Genomic DNA, 23,959 nt, shown 5'->3' on the forward strand with positions numbered 1-23,959 from the left:
CTGTTTCTAGACTCCTTATTATGGATTTAAAATTAGCTTATTTCAAATCAGCTTATACCTGTGAGTTTCAGTATGGCCAGACACAAAAGTACACTAGTTTAACTAAATTGATAGTTTAAAATGATTTTGGTTAAATATACTTTAACATACTACTTCCTGTCCTTGTGATTGCAGAACTCTGAAAGTACCGTTATATCCCTGATTTCCCTGTGTTAAGTTAGGCTGCTCACAGTGTTTTCAGGCATAGTATGTGGAAGCTGTGGAATCAAGTTGTTTGGGCACTTTTAAAAATAGGTTAAACCAGAGGTTTCCAACTTCCTAAAGTCATGGAACCCTTTCATATCACTTATTCTGTCACAGAACCCCTATCCCTGGTTCTGAGCAACATGAACCACCAATGGTGGGGCCCAGTCAGGAGGGCTGGAGCTCAAAGGCTGAGGCGGGGTGGGGGGGGGGGGAGCTGGTAGAGTTGGAACCCCAAGACAGACAAGGTATGGAATGGGACAGGGTGTAGGGAATGAAAAAGCCCTGTGAAAAGCATAATTGAACTAGAGCAACATTATTGATTATTCATAACATCCTATTTCCCTCCTTTCTTCTTATTATAATATCAAGGCACGGCAGGTGAGAGAAGAGGAGACTGATGGTGATCATGCAAGAAGGCAAAATGTCATCAAGGGTCAAACCACATATACACACACATCTTGGCCCAGTAATCTTTTAATATTGAAGTTAGTAAAGCACAGTAATGGGTTACCCAGAAAGGTTATGGAATCTCCATCATTGGAGATTTTTAGGACCTGGCTAGACAAAGTCTTGGTTGGGATGATATAGTTGAGGATAGTTGTGCTTCGAGCAGGGGGATGGACTAGATGACCTCTTGAGGTCCCTTCCAACCCTAATTTTCTATGATTCTATAATTGAGTTCCAAACTCTGTTGATGATTTACAGGTAAGGGTGGTCCTATGTTGTTACACAATGGAATTTCTGTTTCTGGGTTTTTCGATGTTATTGTTGTTGTTTTAATGGTTAATTTAATATATATAGTGAAAAGCAACCTTACAATAGAATTTATAGTTGAAAACATTAGAAGTGCTAATTGTGGCAATTTGCACACCAAAACACGTATCGAAATGTTCATCTTTTGATACAGATTTCAACTGCTATAGCCAGGCATTGGCAAGGCTTCCAATTTAAGTAGAATGGTGGCTTGAGTGAAGTGCTATCAACTTCTCTGATGGCAACTAACTACTACTTTTTCTTTATAAACAAGGGAAATTGGTAGCCATCTTTAATGCTGCATAAACAGCATTATCCAACTGAGTTGCTGTAGTCCCATTTTAAGCAACGCAATAGTGACCATTTTGGGGAACTATTGGGGGGGAAATGTTAATAGCAATGCTTAAGTGCAACACATTTTATTCAAAAGTGCATTTATCACCAGCTGGCAATGAATTTTAGCTGTATGGACAGAATGAGGGAGGGTATGCCAGGAATTTAAAGCATAAAGCAGCTAAAAGAAAAAATGGAAATATGGTTCATAAAGATCCCCTTTTTAATGAATTGGGACTCATAAACTAAGCCACAGATTTACTTGAAAATCCTTCAAAATTCCATCTCTACATATAGATTATATGCTGTAAATTTGGAGTGAATACAATATATTTAGGGGGGAAAAGTAGATCCTTGAATCTTTTCACTAATACATAAGACTGTCTTGTACATAGCCTCTGTATAAACATTGAGCAAAAGGACAATTCCTGCCTTGGAGATCCTACATGCTAAATCTATGGCTAAATCCTGACTTCCTTTTTATTGAGTACATATGGAAGAAAATGTCCATTAATTCAGTGTTGATCACTGAATAAATAGTGAGCAAGAACCTCAAGATTCAACCTATAATTCCTATAACCAGATTTATAATCCTTTGAGAGTTTCCTGATAGAAAATTCAATATAATAGCAAGGTCATTTTCATTATAACTATGGTTCTGACTAGAACTGAGGAAAATCAGAGCTAGCAGAGAAGAACATTTATAAATCAATAGAATAGGCACAAGATTTTAGAGCTCACAGCTTGACACATCTAGCGTCAACCCTGTACATGCTGCAGCTCCCCCCCATGCGTACAGCTGCATTAAAAAGCAAAAAATAAGACAATTAGAAAGTTTAAATGAGAGCTAATTATTTTAAAGGAAAACAGAACACCCAACATATTTGTTCCTTATTTCTGCTTACTTTAGATTTTGACTTCTGCAAGTGCACTGTATTTCATTCTTAATTAAACAAACTTCCATGCAAGGAACCTGGGTGCTTGCCCTTCAACTTCAGTGCCTATAAAATACTTAATAAAGAACATTATTTTTACTTTTGTCAAAAATTTTGTTTCAGAGGAGATTTGGAGTTCCATGTATTGCATTAATTAATCCTATAGCAATGCCTATTAGGGAAGTTAATGAGTGACATTGCCTTAAAAACATTTTCATACAAACCTGAACGCTAAAGAATTAAGGGCAGAATTTCAGTTGATATAATGGTGATAGCTATTGTGAAGTCAATGGTTAATATCAGAGGTGTTAAACTCACCCCATGTCCTGGGCTAGATCCAGATCTTAGGGCTCCTAGCAGGCTGGATCTGGAGAGCAAGCAACTGAGGTAGCAGGGCCAAAGGGTGCGGTAGCAGCTGTGGCAGTGGCTGCGATAACAACAGCAGGCCCAGCAGCAACAGTGTGATAGTGACCGCCATGTCCAGCATCATCTTGGATTCTGCAGCAGGCTAGAGCCTGCTCAACTTGCCAACTGCTTAACCCTACTTGTCCTGCCTCAAATTCCCTGGCCTGCCAGGAATCCCATAAGCTAAATGGTGTGACTCTGCAGGCCAGGTTCAACCTGTGAGCTACAAGCTTGGTACCCCCAGAGGTGGATCCAAGGGTGGTACAGCTTCACCGTTCCCCCTCCCTTTGAATCTTGGCACACCCAAAGTTTAAAAACAACTACCTCACAGTAGCAGCAGCATTTCTATTCGAGGAAGAGTGAGAGAGTCAATTGACTTCATGGCTCATTATGATCTATTTGCTTCTTTCTAAAGTTTTCATTCCACAGGTGTTTACAATACTGTCTCCTTTTTAAATGGTGTTAGCTGCTATTGGTAATCTAGCTCCTATTTCAGAACCCTGTAGACTTTTTAAATTCTAACTAAAAGCATTAACTCGGGTGTGGAAATGTTAACTCAAGTGAACATGAGCTCAGGTATGGAAATAACCGTCAGCAAAGCATTGGATGTGCTGTCAAGATGCTTAATAAGACTAGGTTTTGTTTTATAAATCTGAAAAAAAAGATGTACAATGCTTTCTAATGACTACAGGACAAATGAAGCAACATGGGTTTGATTTTTTTTACCTAGCTTGTTCCATTTTTATACATATAGCAAATTAATACATATTCCAATAAAGTTATTTTTGTTCTTGCTTCAATCTTAAACTGAATAATATATCTCTAAGTCCCTAGAAGATTGCTAAAACTTCTAGTTTCTTTTTAACTGGGAAGAATATATGTTGTGTTATATGTGTAACAGCCACAAAGTTCACCTGGCTGCAAGCCAAGTGGGTGATCTGTGCTTAAGAGCTCTGTAAGAAAGGGGAAGCAATGCTTTGCCAGACAGGAGGGTGATGCATGCTTCTTATACCCCCAGTCTGTATGTTGGTGCGCTGGGAGAAGGGGACAAAATAAGCATAGCTGAGGAAGGGGACACCTAATCACTCCTGCTTACCAGTAAGTATATCTTCAGAAACAAACCTGTCTAAAAGGACACTCTGCCAGCAACCGAACAAACAGAAAACTTTGCCTGCAGCTAGGGACTCAGTGGCCCTCTCTGTGCTGCTAGGACTGCTTAAAAGAGCATCCTCTTTCCAAGAACAGCAGAAGCCTTGCTCAGCCATCTAGTGGTGTATCATAGTTATAGCTGTGCTGCTATTTAGTGTTATGGGGAATTGACTGTGACCAGGAGGAAATCAATTGGGTTAAGGGGAAACAGTTTTAAAGAGTTATAACAAGCTGTATTTAGTTATTTAGGTTATTTAACACAAGTGGGACCCCCTCCCGCCTCCAGTGTACTGAAATTATTCACCTAAACTGTAGTTGCAATTTTATCCAAGTTGTTAGTTTTGTTATCGACTATTGTCATTATATTTTTTTAATTTATTTTTCTGTTATTTAAATTGGTTGTGTATAATAAAGAGTAATGTATTCCTCCGGTTCAGAGTGACTTCCTGGGTGGTGAGGGTAGGGGGCACACCTCTCCACAGGACACCTCAGTCAGTAGTCTGCCTGAGGGGCTCTGGGGCCACTGGCACTCCAAGGACCTCAAATCTGGCGCATCACTCTGCTTTAGCATGGGGTTGCATATGTGATAATGCACCACACCATTTGTACCCTCCCTTCTAAATTCTAGATCTGGCCATAGGTAATACTGGTTTATATCAACCCAGGATATGCCTCTTAGGTATGGAATACAGTAAGACAGAGGGTCAGGGAAGTTGCTCCACCAGGCTGGCATTGCAGAGGAGAGGGCTTTCACATTAGCTGGATAAGGTGGGAGAACAAGAGGAGATCAAGGCACAATGGCTTGACCTTACAGCCCAAGGATGCTCTCAGCTCTCTAATCATGCTGTCTGGAATTGCTAGCCCTTAGCCAGATCTTCCAGTCCATGACAGAATTTTGTTTTCTTCCTGTGACCCTGTGATACAAATCAGCCCAAACATTGCATTAAGTCCTATACAGTGGAAAATACTCTGGATGATCATGAACATGTAGAGTGTCCCATTATAATCCACAGACTCCCTACTGAGCTAAAAGTGAATGATTGCGAGTATCACAAACATTTATGCCCTCCCCACTGCAGATTCTGCCTCTCTAGACCCAGTTTAAAGTAGTTTCAAACCAGTTTTAAATTGTGCTGGCTGATAATAGTCCTAGGCATAGGCAACCTGTGCACCCTTTTGTTGTACTAATGGCTTAACAGGGATATGACTGCTATGCCCCTGACTGGAGGTAGTGGAGTACAAGAGAGGGCTAGGTTCTGACTATTGCAATCTACAGCTTACAGGTGTCCACCAATGAGGCTCACAGACCAATAGGAGGGGAACACGTAGGAAGGGTAGGTTGACAATCTCATGTGATGGTTGCCATCTTGGCTGACACACCACAGCCAGAGCTGAGTACCTCCAGAACTATGACCATGAACTGCCTGAGCAAAAGAGCTAGGCAGTTTCACCAGCAACACAGCAAATGCATAGCTTCTGCACATCAGGCACAACACGTAACACGCTTCCCAGTAGGTTGTCCTCACAAAGCTAATCAGCAGGCCAGGGTTGGCATATCCTGCATTTGATGTGGTCAGTCTGTTTCATTGGCTTTCCTCCCCATGCCTGATTAAAAGGAAGTTTTTTGAGGGATTTGCATTCAGCAGGGGATTTTTTCCAAGCACATATCTAGGCTTGGGCTACTTACTGCTGGTGATTTTGTAAGCACTGTTGCAAGGCATAAATCCATAGCATAGTATTCCCTGAGGACATGCTGATCATATTTAACATGCTGCACTCATTTTACTGCTACAGTAGCTTTGATTCTGCTCCTTGGCAAGAGGGTTTTGCTTTGATGGTCGAATTATCTATTCTGGTTAAGTGGATGAGCAGCCCTATAGCCTCATCCAGAGATCACTGCACTTGACTCTGAAGATTTCCAAGTGAGCACATAAGTTGGTTGCTGAGCTTTTTTTTTAAAAAACTTGCCTCCAGCTGTGGTTACTGAGCCTACAGCAATTTCACCCTGACCTCTCTTGAAAATCTAATGTTTAAAGGGGTCAACATGACAGTAAGAGGTGACTCAAACATTTGCATTTCTAGTGCTCATATTTTTTGTTGGTATGAAACTCACTTGCAAGAAGTGCACATTTTAGGTATGTCGCCACACTAACACAGCAGAAAACAATCAGGTGCAACTTCATTACAGTGGCCCATAAATAAGATTAAAGAACCTGCTACAGTGTTTAAAAGCAGGGAAATTTCTCTAACATGGCCTTCATAGCTATTTTATGTGAAAACCTCATAGTCTTGTAGTGAATTAGCATTGCTGGCCCCGTTATGACTTAAGAAAGGGCCTGTTTCCCATTTTGAGGATGGGGAACTAAGACATAGATTTGATGACTTTCCCCAGGTCAGAAAGGAAGCAGCAGAGACTTGAACAGCAGTTATCTGATTACAGTCTAATTCCCTGACCAATTCGTCCTTTCCCTTTCACAAAGGGCCTTGTTATATGGTAACTTCTGGAGCTCTTAACCCCCGGATTGGCTGCATGTTGACTCCTTTTAAGTGGTTAAACCACTTGTTATTCGGCCTAAAGTCATGCCACTTCAGGACAGGATTATCTCTAATCTGCCTAATTTTAGTCCTGTTCCATTAAGGCTGTGGCCTCTCTCCACAGCTATTTTGCCCAAGTTGAAGTCCTGCGGCATCCCAGGATTCTGTGGCTCTCCTAAGTCAGAGCAAGTGGGGATGTTGGAACACCTCGGAGCTGGGCATGGCCCCCACCCCAACCCCAAGCATGTCAAGAAGAACTAGCACCACAGCCTCAGAGCACCCAGTGGCCTCAGTATTTACCATCATCACTTGGATCAGTTCTGCTTCTATGGGGCAGAGCGAGCCAGTCTGAGTGACTATTGTGGGGTGGGGGGTGGAGTGGTACATCACATCACTGCTCAGACTGGCTCTCTGCCTGGTGGGAGCAGAGCCATTCCGAGGGGTGGCAGGAAGCACTGTGGCCACTGGGTACTACAGAGCTGTGGTACTTGCTCTGCTGAGTTGGACCAGTGAGCCAGTCCTGCTTCTAGCTCAGAGGTGGGCAAAATATGGCCCATAGGTTGGATCTGTCCCACTGACTGTATTTGGTCTACAGCTGCCCCCATGGCACTCTGCATGGGGCTGAGCCCCTCCTGCTCCTGCATAGCGAAGCCCATGCTGCTCTCCTGCCCATACCTGCCAACAGCTGTAGGCCCAGCTGGCATGCACTGGGCAAAATAGCTGTGGAGAGTGGCCATACCTTTCCAGTGGGGCTGCTCCCAGTGCAGGTGCAACTGCCCGGATACCGCTTGGATCCCCCTACCTCCAGCAGTTACTGTTCCGCCTGGCCCTGCTGCACCACTCTGGCCAGCAGGTAGCACTGAGAAGCAGCAGAGGTGGCGGGGGAAGCTGCAGCCAAGCAGGTTCTGCCACAGTGCACAGGGCTCCAGCTCCTGGCCACCTTCCATCCGCTCCAGCTGTCCTGTGCAATAAAGAGCTACCTGTGGATGGGCAGAGTGAGTGGAAGGCAGCCTGGAGCTGGAGTCATGAACACTGGGGCAAGAACTGCCCAGCTTTAGCTTCCCTACCACCTGATTGTGCGTGTGGTGCCTGGCATGCATCCCCATGGCTGCCGCCCTTCCCCAAGCTACCTGCTGCCCAGAGCAGCACAGCAGGGACAGGAGGAAGACAAGGAGGAGGAGAAGCCACTGGAGGTGGAGCGAGCCCAGGAGTAGCCAGGCAGCTGCAGACATACCAGGAACTGCCCAGTTGGGAAGCTGTGCACACTGGCTGGGGCCAGGGCCAGGGCCAGGGCCAGGGCCGAGGCCATTGCAGGCATAGGCAAGAGCACAGCACAAGCTGCTCTGGGCAGGAGAGGGCAGGTCTAAGTGCCATGCAGCATGCTGCTGGAGCAGCTGTAGGCCAAATCAGGGTGGTGAACTGCACCTGCACCCAGTAATGCCCACTCTCATGAAAAAAAATCACAAGACTCCTGATTTCCAAGTCAAATTAACTCTGACTTATGATCTCCTGATAGAGACATCCAATCTCAGGATTTTTTTCTTCTGGCATGTGCAGAGAGCACCAAGCTGGTAAGTCGGTGGAGGGGAAGTTACAGGAGGAGGAGAAAGGGGTGGGGGCACCTATGAGGGAGGGAGGCCCCCACAGTGAGGGAGAGAGTGGGGCATGGGCTGGGGTGAATGGGGCACCAGGGCCAGGACAAGTCAAGCAACAGAGCCATGGGCAGCTATCTGCCTGTGTGTGTCTGTGTCTGCCCCTCACTCCCAAGCCACAGCCCCCCTTCCCAACCTTGCTGCTGCCCTTCACTCCTGGCCCACAGTACCCCACATCCTGCCAGGGTCTGCGGGGATCCCCCTTCCCCAGGCTTCAAACCCCACACACATACCCACAGCCCCGCCCCACAAATATTTCAAAAATTGCATCTTATGATTTAAATTCCAAATCTCTTGATTTTTAAGAGTTTGTCTTATGATTGTTGACACTGTAGGGTCGACAATATGGCTGCACTGCACTGCTCAAGTGAACTCTGCTGTATATGCACCCTGCCCCCCTCCTCTCCTCTCACCCCCAGCTTGCTCCTGGGACCTAGCATGTGGGCAAACCACCTCTAAGCCAGACAACACTAAGATGATTAACATTTGTTCATCTTATAGGCACAAAGGTTTTCTTCTACCTCTGGACTCGGGTCCTCATTTCAAACAGCTAGTGTTGATAGCCATCACTAGCATCCAAGGATGCTGACCCTGCCATAAGACAGGGTAGAGATTTGTATACATCTAGCCCATGTTATATGTCTTTCTAGGAAATAGTACTGGTCTATTTCTACCACACTCATTTCACCATGAGCACGTGAAAGGAAATGCTGTGTTGTAGTGTTCAATTGAAAACAGAACCACTTGCCCCAGAGCACATTGCAACAGCAAGGCTGGGCTGACAGAGGGGCAAGGAATTGTTAGGACAGTTCTGCCACAGAGGTCCATCAAATGCTGTGCTCCAGGGTATCAGCCAATCACCAGAGGAGCTAGAATAAAAAATTCCCCACATTTCTTAAGTAAGATGGTAATCATTCCATTACGCAGAGAAAGCGCAGCATTTGGGAGTTTGTTTTCCTCTGATGTATCAGGTATTAACCACTAATGGAGCACGATACTGGCTTTGCTACACCAGCTGCCTCATCCAGTATGGGCCAATCCTGTATTCTTACACCATGTCTAAATGTATGCTCCTAGCATAAGTCTGCCACATGCCCAGTGCTATTCTAGAAACAGTATATTCATTCCAGAATGAATTGGATATTCAAATACATCCTCACTGTGATCTAATGACTTTCACTATAATTAGCCTACAGGGAAAAGTACTTTCAATTAACAAATGTAAACACACTCACCATTAATGGTCTGCTTAATTTCTTGATTAAAAGTTAGAGTTCAGCAGTGTGGGGCCAAAACTGCAGAGCCACACAGAATGCAGGGCATGAGCACAGAAACGGCTTCAAGCTCATCTCTTTTCCCTCCTGACTGGGCTATGGTCCCCTCCTCAGAATGAGAGTGCCTGACGGTAAAGGTCCTCTTTTCCTCTGCCTATGACTAAGAGACAGAGAGACACAAGAGCCCAGTGTCTGGTTATGTGCCACTAGAGGATCACCCACAATACTGAGTTAGCTTTTCTCTGCTGCTGTCCCACCTTTATGAGCAGATGCTGGCTGCAGGTCATACAGCACACAGCAGTTTTATACACTGTAGTATCTGTCCCACATAAAGTGCCAAGTGAAAATTTTCAAATGACATATTTTTTACTACGCCAAATTAAAAAAGGAGATTTGGGTCGACCAAAAAAATTCACAATAAAAAAAAAAAAAGAAGTTAGATTTCAGTTAATAGTTTTGGCCCCAAATCTTGGAAAAACAACTTCATTGGCTGTATCCAGACATGCAGGTACATGAGATTTGTGATACCGCAAACCATTTTGTGGCACCATAAAGCACATGTGTTGCACATTAAGCCATGAGCGGTGCTGCTAATTTGCAGCACCAAAGCAAAAATTGCTACCCAGTAGCAAAAAAACAACAAACCCCTGAGAAAAAAAGCAGTGCAAAGCACGCCAAAATGCTGTGTGCTGAGACAAACATAGAGACAGGAGAGCAGGTAGGGAGCAGGTAGCCCAGGGCTACCTGCTCCCACATCTCTGCATGCCGTGGAGCCCCTGTGCTGAGGCACCCTGTGCCCCAGCCAGCTACTCCCTGTCTGGCTGTGGTACAGCGTGTCTTGAGATAGGAGAGCAGGTAGCCTTCAACCGGCTGCTCCACTATCTCTGCATGCCTCAATATGAGGGCTTCACTGCAGGGCCCCTGCACTGAGGCACATGGAGCCCCTGAATTGAGACACCCTGCACCCCAGCCAACCATTCCCCAGAAAAGCTGCCTGCTCCCGCATATTGAGATATGCTGTGCTGCAGCCAGCCGGGGAGCAGCTGCCGCCTTCCCCCACAGCACATGGAGCAGTAAGACAATGTGTCCTGCTGCAAACCACATGAGTAGGGACATGCACCGCAGCACACAGTAACAGCAGAAATGTGTGCCACTACTGTTCATGATGCTGCAAACATACATCCCTACTCATATGGACAAAGCTTTTAAGTCTATCATGTACAAACTCTCTAAATTAAACATTTTGTTTTTTCACTTCAAAATGGCATTTTATTTGTATGTATAATATACTTGAGTTGTATTAAAAATATTTTAAAATTAAAAAAGAAAGCCCTTGAAAAAAGACAAACTTTGAGTCAAATGACATGCTGTGTGTAACCCAAAATTATTTTGGCCCCACTTTTTGATTTAACAAAACAATTCTGAAAGTGCTTGTTTCATGCCAGCTTGAAATGTAATTTTCCCAATTTTCTGGTTTGGCCAGAGAATCAAAAAATCAGTTGTTTCTACAGATCAGATCATATAATGTGTGTAGTGTTTTGACCACATTTCAGATGGCTTGTGTTTTACTGATCCTGCCAGTCATGGGAGACAGTTCTATTCTCCAGAATAAAATCCTGAAGATGCACCAGGTGCAGGCATGGGCAAATTGATCCCAGGCATGGGGTCTATTATACATTCTTGCTTCTTGTCTCCTCCATATACCACATGAGTACATGGAGTACTTTCCGTATCTTGGCGGCTACCTCTCTCAGTGGGCTACAACTGATGAAGAATTCTAGCACCAGGTCAACTGTGCCAGTGCTACCTTCTTCAAGCTGTGACAACATGTCTTCAAAAATAGAGACTTTCAGAAGTCAATGAAGATCCTGGTTTACAAGGCTGTCATACTGACCACCCTCCTTTACTGCAGTGAAACCTGGACCATCTACTGATGCCACATTAAGACCCTTGAGAGCTTTCACCAGCAGTGTTTGCATCAACTCCTGGGGATCAAATGGGAGGATCGCTGGACCAGCCCAAGCGTCCTCCATGAAGCTGCGTCCACCAGCATCGAAGCCTTGCTTTTGAGAAATCAACTCCAATGGGTGGGCCACTGCATCTGGATGTTCGAGATTCACCTACCTCACCAGATTCTCTTTTCCCAGCTCTCCATTGGCCAACGCTCAAAAGGCGGCCAAAGGAAACAGTATAAAGACACACTAAAGGTTGCCCTCAAGCATGGAGGCATCAACACCAACAACTGGGAGGAGCAGGCTGCTGACCATGCAGTGTGGCACCACCTGGCCCACCAAGGCATGCACCACTTTGAGGCCCAACAACTCGATACTGAGGCGCAATGGCGGCAGCAGAGGAAGGAGAAATAGACCAATCCAGGGCTGCAAATCCCACTCCCCCATGCAACAACATATCCCCGTTGCTGAATAATGTGTGTAGCCAGAATTAGTCTCCTCAGTCACTTGAGGACCCATCAAGCCTGATGAATGATAACCTCGACTTTGAGAGATTGCCGATGATACCACATGATCCCCATGGAATCCATTTCTCTCAACAAAGCCTGAACTAGTTGTTCTTCCACTTGTATTGCAAGACTTTTTCAGCGATTAGGGAGGCGTACATGAAGAAGTGGTTTTAGGTGCTGGACACTAGTTGAATTTGAACTGTGAAAGCTTTGGATGGAATGTGGGCAACATATTTAAATGTGCAAAAGCCGGTGGGTTACACAGTTACAGAAATGAGCACCTGAGTGATTTTGTATCAGTGAAGTCTGTTACCTAAATCCCTGCTTCTGCTGCTTGATAATTATTAATTCATATTTAGTGAATACTAGAGGCTTGCTGAGCAACATAAAAGACAGACTCTGCCCCAAACAGCCTACAGGCAAAGTAGCAAGGTGACATTACTGTCAAGCTTCACATAGAGTAAATGCTCCAAGCTAGGCTTTACTAGGACATTTGCTCTATTAATTTTTCAATGATATTTCAAAGCAACTGTAGAGAACAAAGAAAAAATGTGCCACATGGCTGTCTGATTTCCAATCAGTCCAAAGTGACTCTCACAGAATTATTTGACAGCTAAATTCATTTGCCAGCCTGGATTCTTCTCCTGTTCAGTAGTTTACCTCAAGGCTGCTCCTTGGTGTTGTAAGAGGAGAGTCATGCCTCTTTTATTGCATTATTACTAATATTATTGCTACCATAGAATATATTAATATATATGCACTACTAAAATGCTATCATTATAATATAGTATTATTTTGTTACATTATAAATGAATTCATGAATTATAACTAAACATCAGCTTGGAGGGAAATAAGGATTCCATATCAGAGATGAATCAGGTGGGAAAGAATCAGTGTAAGAAGGTGCTCTACATGGTTGAATGCCAGTCTTCATTTTGTATCGAGGTAAGCAGTAGGCCTGTGCCAGGTGGCAAGTATTCCCTTCAGCTTTGGATTTGTCTGATTCAGAGGACAGTGATTCGATTCAGAGATTCAGATCACTGTCCTGATTCAATTCAGCCAAATTAGATCCAAAAGATTTGGTGCCACTTCAGCGCTGCTTTGGAAATTCAGCTAAACAGGCAGCTTACAGCTGCCTCCAGCTGGTAAGTCTGTTGGGGTTGGGGGAGGTGGGATGGAAGGGGCTTGGGGAGGGAGGAATTGGGGCTGGTACAAGCTGCCCAGTGGGGGGGGGGTGGCGGCCATGGGATGCAGGTGTGGCAGTGTTTGGAGTGGGGGCTCTGCCCTGCTGCCACTTGCCCAGCTGAGGCGGGGGGAGGGCGGGATGTGGGCGTGGCTCACTCTGGTTAGAAGAGGAAAGCAGCAGGAGGGCAGAGCCCCCACTCCCAGTGCTGCTGCACCTGCATCCCACAACCCCCTGCCCCAGCTCGCAATCCACGGCAGCACCCACCCCAGCTCACAAGTGGCAGTAGGGCAGAGCCCCCACTCCCAGAATTGATGAGCCCACATCCTGCAGCCCCCTGCCCTGGATGGCAAGTGGTGGCAGAGCCTGCCCTGGCTTGCAAGTGGCAGCATTTCCTGCCCCCCGGCCCCGGCTGGCAAGTGGCGCAGGGCAGAGTCCCCACTCCCAGCACTGATCAAGATGCGGCAGTGCTGGGAGCAGGGGCTATGTTCTGCTGCTGTTTGCCCCCTTCTGCCCGGAGCGAGCCACACCTGCATTGCACCTTGCCCCCACCCCTGCTGGCAAGCAGCATCAGGGCATAGACCCTGCTCCCAGCACTGCTGTGCCTGCATCAGTGCTGGGAGCAGGGGCTCTGCCCTGCTGCCACTTGCCGGCCAAGGCAGGGGAGAAGGCGCTGCTGCTGCACGCCAGCTGGCGGATGGGGGGGGAGGACAGGGGACATGGGATGCAGGTGAGGCAGCACTGGGAGTGGGGGCTATGCCCTGCCAGCACTTCCCCCTTCTGTCCAGAGTGAGCTGTACCCACATCCCCCACCACTGCCCTGGCTGGGCAAGTGGCAGCAGGGCAGAGCCCGTGCTCTGAGTGCTGCTGTACCCACATCCTACAACCCTCTTTCCCCCTCCCTGAGTCCCGCACCCCCCACCCCAGCTGGGCAGCTTGCCCCAGGCCCAGCCCCAATCCCTCCCTCCCCTACGTTCCTTCCCTTCCCCCTCCCCTAACCCCAACAGATTTACCAAATGGAGTAGCTGTCAGCTGCCTATTTAGTCTATGGCCGAATCTCTGAATTGGCTGAATCTTTTCTGAAGCTTTTCTGAATCAATTCGGAGACTTTGAATTTATTTGGAGCTTTTAATTGGTCTCCTGATTTGATTCAGATTCAGAGTTTCAGTCCCTGAATCGGGCCGAATGTCCTCCAAAGTGAATTGGCTACTGAAGCTTCACACAGCTCTAGTAAGCAGCCAGCCATCGTACCAGCCAGATAAGCATAATCAAACCCATAGGTACAGTCACTGCAAGGTGCCCTCTAAATCACATGGCCAGCTGTAGGAGCCACTACTTAAAGGGTGCAGACAGAAGTGCAGCTCCCCAATATAACTCAACTCTTTGCAGGAGTTGTCATTGTTTTCAGAATTGGAGGGGGGAAAGGGAGCAGAGGGAGTTTGGTTTGGGATTTTTTTAGCTCATTCTAGGGCTTCCCCAGGTGGCACTGGAAGGTGGGGTGGATGAATTGGAGGCCCTCCAACTGAAGGTGATGGAGCTCCAATACACCTGTCCTACCCTCTAGCAGGGGCTGAAAAATACCCAGATCAAATTCCCTCTACCCCTTTCCTGCCTCCCATTCTGAAAATAGCATCAGGCTGGGAATCAGGCAGACACAAATTATTGAAGGAGCTCTGTTTTGAACTGTCTTTATCTTAACCCCTATGCAATGAGGGTTCAGATTTTTTCAGGACTGGACCTCTTTAAAGCAATTTTTAGCTGTGCACTTCTGTTTGATCATGGCTGTACAGCACTATCAGGGGCCAGATCGGGTAACAACTGTCACTTCTGTCAGCACCCAAACTGATTAGAAATGACTAAAATGAGGAACCACAGTGAATCTGAGGCCTAAGAAGCAAAATTCAAACTTCTAGGTCTATACTAATATATGGTGTTCTTCTTCTGTCTTGCAAAATTGGCTACCATGCAGGGCCTTGATGGAATATTTTTATTTTTGAGGCATTTCTGGCCAGCCAGAACCATACTCTGGCTCCTGGCCAGGCTCTGTGCATCTAGATCACCAGCACTATGTCATGGGAGGCCCTACAACCCCAGGTAAAGCTGCTGGGGCCAGCCCAGATACAGGCAGCCCTAGACAGGGTAGCAAGTTAGGCAGATCAGAACAAGATGAAGTTCAACACTGAGAAATGTAAAATGCTCCACCTGGCAATGAGCTATCCCCTACACACCTACAGGCTTGGCAGCACCAAACTGACCAGGGAGACTTGGGGGTAATAACCTATTACAGTATGAATATGAACCAGCAGTGCAATGCTGTAGCCACTAGCCAGCAGGGCAAATCATATTCTGGCATGCATCTCCAGCAAAAACAAGGAAGTGAGTCTTCCGTTCTACTCAGCACTGGTGAGACTGGAGCTGGAGTACTGTATCCAGTTCTGGGCACTGCACTTTAACAAGGATGTGGTAAAGCTTGAGAGAGTCCAGAAAAGGGCCATCTGTATGATCAGAGACTTGCCTGGCAAGCCATACAAAGATAAGGTGAGGAACCTGGGACTCTTCAGCCTGAAAAAGAGAAGGCTGAGAGGGGACTTGGTAGCAGGTTACTGCAACATCAGGGGAGTACAAAAAGTGTTTGGTGAACAATTGTTCTCCAGGGCTCCCTTGGAGAGAACCGGGAATAATGGCCTGGAAGACCATTTCAGGCCAAACATTACAAAAAACTTCTTCACAGCTAGAGTGTCCAGACTGTGGAATAAGCTGCACAGATGTGGTGCAATTGCTTACCCTGGAAGTCTTCAAGAGGAGACTGGACAGTCATCATGCTGGGGTCATGTGACCCCAGTTGTCTTTCCTGCCTGGTGCAGGGGGCTGGACCTGATGTTCTTCCAAGGTCCCTTCCAGCCTTACAATCTGTGATTCCTGGGCTGAGGGGCTGAGTGCACACCTGTATGTGCATGCCCCTCCCCACCCCAGCACAGCAGGTCAGTCAGTGGGTGAAGGGAAGGGGTGGGGGCCAGATCAAGGCTCCTGTGGTGAGGGACAGAGTGCAGGAACAGTCCAGTAAGTGGGGCCATGGCTGGGCAGGTGGTGGGAAGATTGAGCCGGGGTGGCTTGTCCAGGGGCGGGGGTTCCCAACGCTGTGTGCTTCCCGACATAGGCCCTGTGGGGCACCTGGCCTCCCATCTGTGCCCAGCAGAGGTGGCTCCCTTTGCAGGCTGGGCTTTGCATCCTGAGCACCTCTGCAGCTGGCCTCGGAGCAACCCAATACCACCTCTGTCCAGCCACTCCTGGGCCAGCTGCTGTGGGGCTCAGGGCAGAAAGCCCAGCCCACAGTGGGAGCCCCCTCCACTAGGCATACATGGGGGGCATGTGCCCCCCCAAACGTGGGTCAGTGTGGGTGGCTACAGCAGCAGTGAGGGAGGGAGCGGGGCTGGAGCATGGGCAGGCCCTGCACATCTGGGGCAGGATGGAGCCATGAGTGGCTCACTCAGGGGGCATGGGCAGGGAGGGGCACACACCCCAGAATTGTGTGGGGCAGGGTGGGCTGCAGCTGCTGGCTGGGGCTGGGCTGTTCCCGGCGGAGGCTGGGGCCATGTGGCGATGGAACTGGGAGCAGGTCTACAGAGGGCTACAGCCACCCAAAAATACACTGTACCCCCCCCCCTCCCAACACCACCACCACCCAACCCAACTGCAGCCCCCAGTCTCTGCCAGGAACATCCCAGTGCTGCCTCCCAGCCCCAGCCCACAGCAGCAGCCTGCCCTCCCCTGCACAGATCCGGGGCATGCAGCCCCCATGCCCAGAAGAGGGGTTGGGAGGAGGCATTGGGCTGTTCCTGGCAGAGCCTGGGGGCTGTGGTTGGGTTGGGTGATGGCAGCACTGGGATGGGGCTTGTGGGGGCTGCAGCAAATGTTCGGGTGGTTGCAGCCCCCACAGCCCTGCTCCCAGCATCACCTCTGCTGCCACACAGCTCCAACCTCCACCTGGAACAGCCCATCCCCAGCCAGCAGCTGCAGCCCACCCTGCCCTGCCCTGCATAATTCCAGGTGTACACCGCCCATACCTTCCTGGGATGTGTGTCCACCCTCCCCGCACCCCCTGGATGAGTTGTTCATGGCTCCACCCTTCCCTGGCTGTGCAGGCCCTTTCCCTGCTCCAGCCCCACTCCCTCACTGACTGCCACTAGTGGGGGAGGCAGATCAAAGCCCAAACAGTGAAGAGGGAGTGGGGCTAGGGCTGAGGCCTAGATCTGCCCTGCCCCCCATGGCCCTTTCCCCTCCCCCTGCCCCTTCCCTCACAGACTTACCTGCTGGGAAGATTTGCCCCCAAATAATCTTTTCTTTTTGTGCCTCGATCTGCACCTCCCCCCTTCCCTTCCCATGGTTGGGGGTGGGGCAGAGGAGGTGGCAGCAGCCTCTACATCTTGGGTTCTTTTTAAATTTTAAATTCCAAAAGTGATCTCCAACTGTGTGGGAGACCTGGTTTCAAGTGCCATGCAATGCTGGGGTGAGCAATTACTCAGTCCCACAAGCCACACAGGGAGTTTTGCTAAGCTGTTGTGAGCCAGGTGAGCATGTTCCCCCCTGCACAACAGCTCAACAAAACTCCCTGGGATGGGGCCATGTTTGGGCACGGAGCAGTGTTTGGTAGTGGGATGGGGAGGCAAAGCCAGGATCATGGGGCAGGAGCGTGGGGCAGTGACAGTGCAGGGCTGAGGCTTAGGACAGAGCCACGATCCACTGCCTACACACCTCTTTGATGGGCACCAGTTCCATGGGCAGGAGTGTGCAGGAACCAGATTGAAGCTGTGCCCCAGCCCTGGCCCTGAGTTGTCACTCCCATAAGGTCTCAGACCCAGCCTGGACACAGCTCCCTGCCCACTGGCTGCATGTACTGCCCAAGTGGCTCCTAGCCACTCTCCATGGAGATCCTGGAATTGTAAGGGAGGAAGAGTGTGGGGCCAGGGCAGAGCTGCAATCTACTCCCTCCACATCTCTGCCCTGGTGCTAAGGAGCTGCATCCAGGGCCAAGTCCCCCAGGGGATCTTGGGGTGGTGACAGTGTGGGACCAGGGCCTGGGACAGAGCTGTGATTCCACTCCCTGCATATCCCTGCCCCCAGAGCATGTGTGTGTCACAGGGTTTCCCTGGCCCCACCCTCTCATCTCACTCCTGGCTGCATCTCCTGACCCACGGCCCCATCCTGGCTGCCCGGCTAAGCGCTCTGTCCACATTGGGCAGATAGGCTGGGGTGCTTGGGCAGTGGGGCCAGGTCTGGTGGCTGCAGCAGCCAGAAGGACCACTGCTGCTGGGGCTGCTGGGAAATGGAGTCTGGCTGCCACACCATCCCAGCCCCTCTGCACACCTGGAAGTGGCTACATGCACCATGGCCCAGGCTGGCCCTTGCACCTGAGCCGGGCAGGATCAAGGGACCTGCTGTGAGCTAGACAAAATCCCTTTGTGGGCTGGATCTGTCCTGTGGGCCATATTTTGCCCACCCCTGACGTAGCGGATACATTGAAAAATTCCCTGAATTTCTAATGTATACTGCTCTGTTGACCTACAGGATTTTCTTAAGTGATGGAAGAACAAAGGACTGCTTTTTATTTTGTTTCCTGATTATAAAACCTCCCATTGTTCAGCAAAGAAAACAGACATCTATTAGTTTGATGTCCTTTATTCTCCCCAAAATGAGGCCAATTCAGGATTACTCATGAGCTATCGATCCCAACAGTTGAACAAAGAGATTCTCTCACTCCCTGCACATAATTGTAACAGGACGATACTTACGAAACCTCAATGACTTATTTATACTTGTGCTCAAATGTTCAGATCTATTTTTCATCTGAATTTTCTGTTTCAAAATAACCAGGTCTGCTAAAAAAGAAGCTGTTTCAAAATAACGTGGTATGCTAAAAGAGAAGCTATCAGAAGTACATTAAAATGCCCAGGATGAATTCCAAATATCAGACAATGTATACCCATTGTGGCCTGTTTATGTGAATCTTTTTATTGCCAAAGGGACACTTGACATGACAAAAAGACAGGGCAGCTTATGACTGGGACAAGAAAATGATTTGGATAAGATCAGAGCAGACCCATGGAAAAAAATTACTCAGAATTCAACCTCACCCTTTTTTGTTGAACAAATATTTGCTGAAGCTTTTTTTAAGCAAAGCCCATCTAATAAGCTACACAATTCACATAAGCCCAGGCATGCAGTACTACAGCTGCAATGCTATCTTCTAGTTACAAAGGACAATGAAGCCCATCCAAATCAAAACACACCCTTAGGATGATTTATCTCCCTTTGTGCTTGTTTGCATGACAGGGCTTTACTGCTTCTAGTCAGTCTCCACTCTGCTGGTGTCATTCATGCCTATGCATTTGTTTGCTCATTTTTCGTTCTAATGCATGGTACTGAAATCTTTCATTTACTATGTACACTTTGCAAGCCTTAGAATACAAGTGACATAAATGTCCTGGTTTCAAAGGCAATGAACAGTTCCTGTCAAAGAACTCACTCAATAATAGTCATGTATCAAAGCACCTGTCTCATTTTTTATTTCCTTGAAATGTCCTTAGTTGGCAGGCTTGTTTCACCATCACTGCAGTCTTCTAGAGCTCTTTATCGCGTGTATGCACAGCAGAAGCTTTTTTTTTTTCCTTCTTAGATATTTGCTTTTCAGACGTTAACAAGTGGAAAATTAACTTCCTATTTTATTATTTCTGTTTACAGCAAGCCATGTCACTGATAGGTCATCTGTTAAGTGACATTATCAGAATATTTCTTTCCAGGTTGCATGTTAGCATTGCTAAATATGGAGTCAACCCTATGAATATCAAAATAGCTTCTCTCCATATTCATGTTGGTCCATCCAGGTTTTTTTAGTGCTGAGTATTCTTGACTAGATCCTATATCAATTTATGTACCCCAACGCATCTATCCAGATATATTTTTGCAATCTGCAATTCTGTCCTGGGTGCAGTGTCAGAATGCAAATGTCTACATGGATACTGGGGATGCTTAGCAGTGTTAAACTGGCTACACAGGTATGCAGTGCTGTATGCTCACCCAAGCAACACATGCAAAACAAAATTGTAGCTGGGGAAAAAAAAATATCACATGGCGGCAGAAGCAACCTGGTTGTGACAGAGGCTGGTCCTGGGTGGTGTCATCTGTATCAGTGAATTTCTGGACTATGATGGGTGGGTGTGGGTGGACCCCCGCTGCGCTGGCCCAACACATGGGTTTATCTATGATGTGTGTGACCTGCTGCCTAGTCCAAGAAGGTGAAATCTGCTTTATCCCCCCACTGAAGCCCACTGCAGGCAAGAGAGCAGCCTGGCGCAGAGGATGAGGACCAGCCTCCAGGCCTGGGAGCCTGAGTTGCAGGGAAATGAGGATTCCCACAGGGGAGGGGAGTCCCCCCTCCAGTTAGTTAAGGGCTTCTAAAAGGGGAGGTCCCACTGTGAGGGCCCCCCTAAAGTTACCAGCTTCTTTGTAGAGCTTGGGAAAAGCCCAAGGACATTGGGGTATCCCCTCGGGATTGTTTATCTTTGAGGTTTATCTGTTTCATATCAGATACTTACCGGTGACTTACCTGTATCTGGAGCACTGGTATAAGGTGTTATGTCATTTACCCAGAGGGTACTGTTTATGTTACTGGTTTAGATATCTTATAAATATATATATACATTGTAGATATGTTTATATCCATGTTCCTTTCCCTTGTGCTAAGTAAATGTAAATAAATGTGTATATAGTTAAGTCCCCTGACTGTCCTGGCCTGGTTCTATAGGGACAGAGGGAAACTGAGCAGTCTGCAGTTCCCACCCAACAGCACACTTGCCAACTAACAGTCCCCTTCAATTGGAGAAGGGGAGTATATACCCAAGTTACCTGGGCTACAAATGTCTAATCCATCACCTAGTGGTTAGAGCACCATTCTGGGAAGCCGCAGAGATACAGCTTCAAGGGGCATGTCCAGACTAATCATCACTTGTGTTTCCCCAGGGACAAACAGAAGTGCCACATAGTTGTGCCACTGCTATTTGTCCCCAGGGAACCCCCATGCATGCGTACTCTGGTGTGCACCAAGTTGCTCTTGGTGGGGTAGGGAAAGCTGGGGCCACCACCTGGGCTGGCCCCAGTCACTTTACCTGGGGTTCTGCAGGCCTCCCAAGGCTCCAGCAGCCGCAATCTGGACTTGCAGAGCCTGGCTGGCTACTAGAATGTGGCTCCAGGTGGCCAGGCTCTGGTTTCAGGTGGCACATGCTGCTGCCATGTGTGCCACCCCACTTTTTTCTACTGCAGGTTTTTTTTGACACTGGGATCTCCCAGTGTCAAAAACTCCCACCACACTGCAAATCAGCAGTGTGGCAAATGTGTGCATGTGCAGCATGTACAGTTTGTGGCACTGCAGATGGGTCTATGGTGCCACAACCTGCATGTGTGCGCTTTTCTGGCTGTGCCCAAACTGTTCTGGATGAGCCAGAACTTAAACCTGGGTAAAGTCCTTAATTACTAGGCTACTGACCCTAAAACATGGGAGGGGCCTCCTCCTCCATTTATTTCTGGTAAGTAAACAGTGTTTAACTGCTATTTGGGTGTATAATATGAAATACAATCTATTCCTTTCTTCATACAACATCCCCTCTAAAAGATTCATTACTCTAGGACTCCAGTGGGCACACTCTTCTTTCTTCCATTCTGTTACCTAATAACCAATCCTGGTCTGGTACTGCATTCATTTAATTTCTTGCAGCACTTAAGCGTAATAACAATTAGAATATTTCTATTGATTTTTACATTTTCATAGTACATAGATATGAGCTTCCTGGCTTCTACCAGCAATGGAAATGCCAAAAACAGACTATACCCATTTTTTATTCTCCTAACAAGCTTTAAAATAGAGACATATGACTTACCATCTGATCTTGTTATGCTTTATCCAAATGTACCTCAACTGAGTTTTACTTCAGAAAAGTGATTTATAGGAGGATGGATTTTTTTTTTCCTTTTTTTTGGACAGAAAACTGCTCTTTGGCAAAAAAAAGAAAAAAAATAAAGAAATCATCATTAAACCATTTCCATTTTTGTTTAACATTTAAGTTTCCAACTATTGAAATGCATCCTCCTCCCCAAAATGAATACTTTGTTTTTACCCGAACATTTTCAAATTTTAATGGAAAATCCAAAAATTGCAAAAACCTAAGAACTTAAAAAATGTGGAAAATGCTTTTTTATAAGAAATGTTTGCAAGGGGAAATATTCCCCAGCTAGATTAAGTTAACAATGAATTTAACGTTCACTTTGCAGGGAGTAAAAAACAAATCACACTGAGAATCTAGTGCTTATCCAAGGCACATTTTTTGCCCACTATCATAGTAACTAAGCACCTCATAATTTTAATGTATTCCTTCCCTTATTTGCATCCCTATGGTAACCAAATACCTTAAAATCTAATGCATTAGTTGGCACACCTCTGTGAATAGGAAGTGCCATTGTTACGGTTATGTATGTGGGAACCTGAGCTATTCAAGGCATATCTATGGGGTTCAAGACAGTGTCATCCAGCCAAAACTAGTGTACCCATATCAGGGCAGTACCATATATTTGCTAAGCTTTCTGCATGTTAATGATCTCAGTTTCTCTGCATATTCATAAAGTACACATATTCTATGGTACAATGCTTTCCAGCTGGGGCTTTATCAAGCATGCCTCACTTACCACTCACTCCCCTTCACATGCTCCAAATGTAAATGCTCCAGTTCTGGTCTCCACCTCTCAAAAAGGATGTAATAGAATTGGAAAAGGTACAGAGAAGGGCAACCAAAGTGATCAGGAGTATAGAGCAGTTGGTATACCAGCAGAGACTAAAAAGCTTGGACTTTTTAGTTTGGAAAGACAAGGCTGAGAGTACATATGATAGAGCTTTATAAAATCACGAAGGGTGTAGATCAAGTGAGCAGGGAACTGTTAGGGTGAGATTAGAAATTATCATTAAACCTTGTTAAGAGTACTTAAAACATGAAGGACAACACATTCACTCCTGTTAACAAGTGCCTTCTAGGTATCTTGAAGATATACCATTTGAAGTGAGAGTTGTCTTTGAGCTCTGCTAACCAACAATAAAGCCTAACTTCTACTTGCTTATAGGAGATCAAAGGACCAATTCTCAGGACTTCCAGTTCCCAGGAAACACCAGTCCCAGGCAAACTAGCTTTCCTCCTGGACTCTGTTGCTGCCTTCACACCTCACATCAGTGATAGCCTGAACAGCAGAACAGCAGCTGGTGAATGAGAAGGGGAGTTGCTGTTCTGCAATGGGATGGAGGGAGGGGGTGCTAAGTGGGTGAAATTGGGGAGGGAGATGGGAAGCTGCCAAGCTGATGGGGTGGGGGGGCTGTACAGCACACAAACACAAAATGCATTTGCACTTAGATATGGGGCACAACATGTGTACACATGAGTGACAGTGTGTGTGTGGGGGGGGGTGCTCACATAGTGAGCCTCTGGCTGCTGCTCAGTGGTGATGAGGGGTGGTGGGTGATGCCCCATGTATTTCCAAGCTCTCCAGAGCTCCATGCAGTCAAGAACAGTCCCTCCCCTGCTGCCATGCCCATGACCCAGTTGTGCTGTTCAGCAGTAGCCAAAAGGCAAGTCTGGGGATGGGGGGGGGGGGAGTTCTGAGGGGTGTATGTGTGTGCGTGTGTGTGCATGTGCAGTGCTATGAGTGATGTGTTTCTGCTAGAGAACCAACAAGTGGGGCAGGCATGGAGCAAACTTGTCAGCTTCTAACCATGACCCTGCTCACCTGCTCTCTGGTAGCAGTTCAGAGCTGTATGTGTTACAGACGGTATTCATCCTAAACCTGCCACAGCTCCCAACTTGTGCTAACGTTAACAGGACCTAACATTTCTTAAATTTAGCAGGAGCTAATTGTAATGTATGTTATTCATACTTATTTACCAAGTCCTAGAACACTAGAGCTAGGGGATACCCACTGAAATTAATAAGTGACAGATTTAA

This window comes from Alligator mississippiensis, chromosome 4 (genome assembly GCF_030867095.1).
Source record: "Alligator mississippiensis isolate rAllMis1 chromosome 4, rAllMis1, whole genome shotgun sequence".
NCBI classification, from domain to species: Eukaryota; Metazoa; Chordata; order Crocodylia; family Alligatoridae; genus Alligator; species Alligator mississippiensis.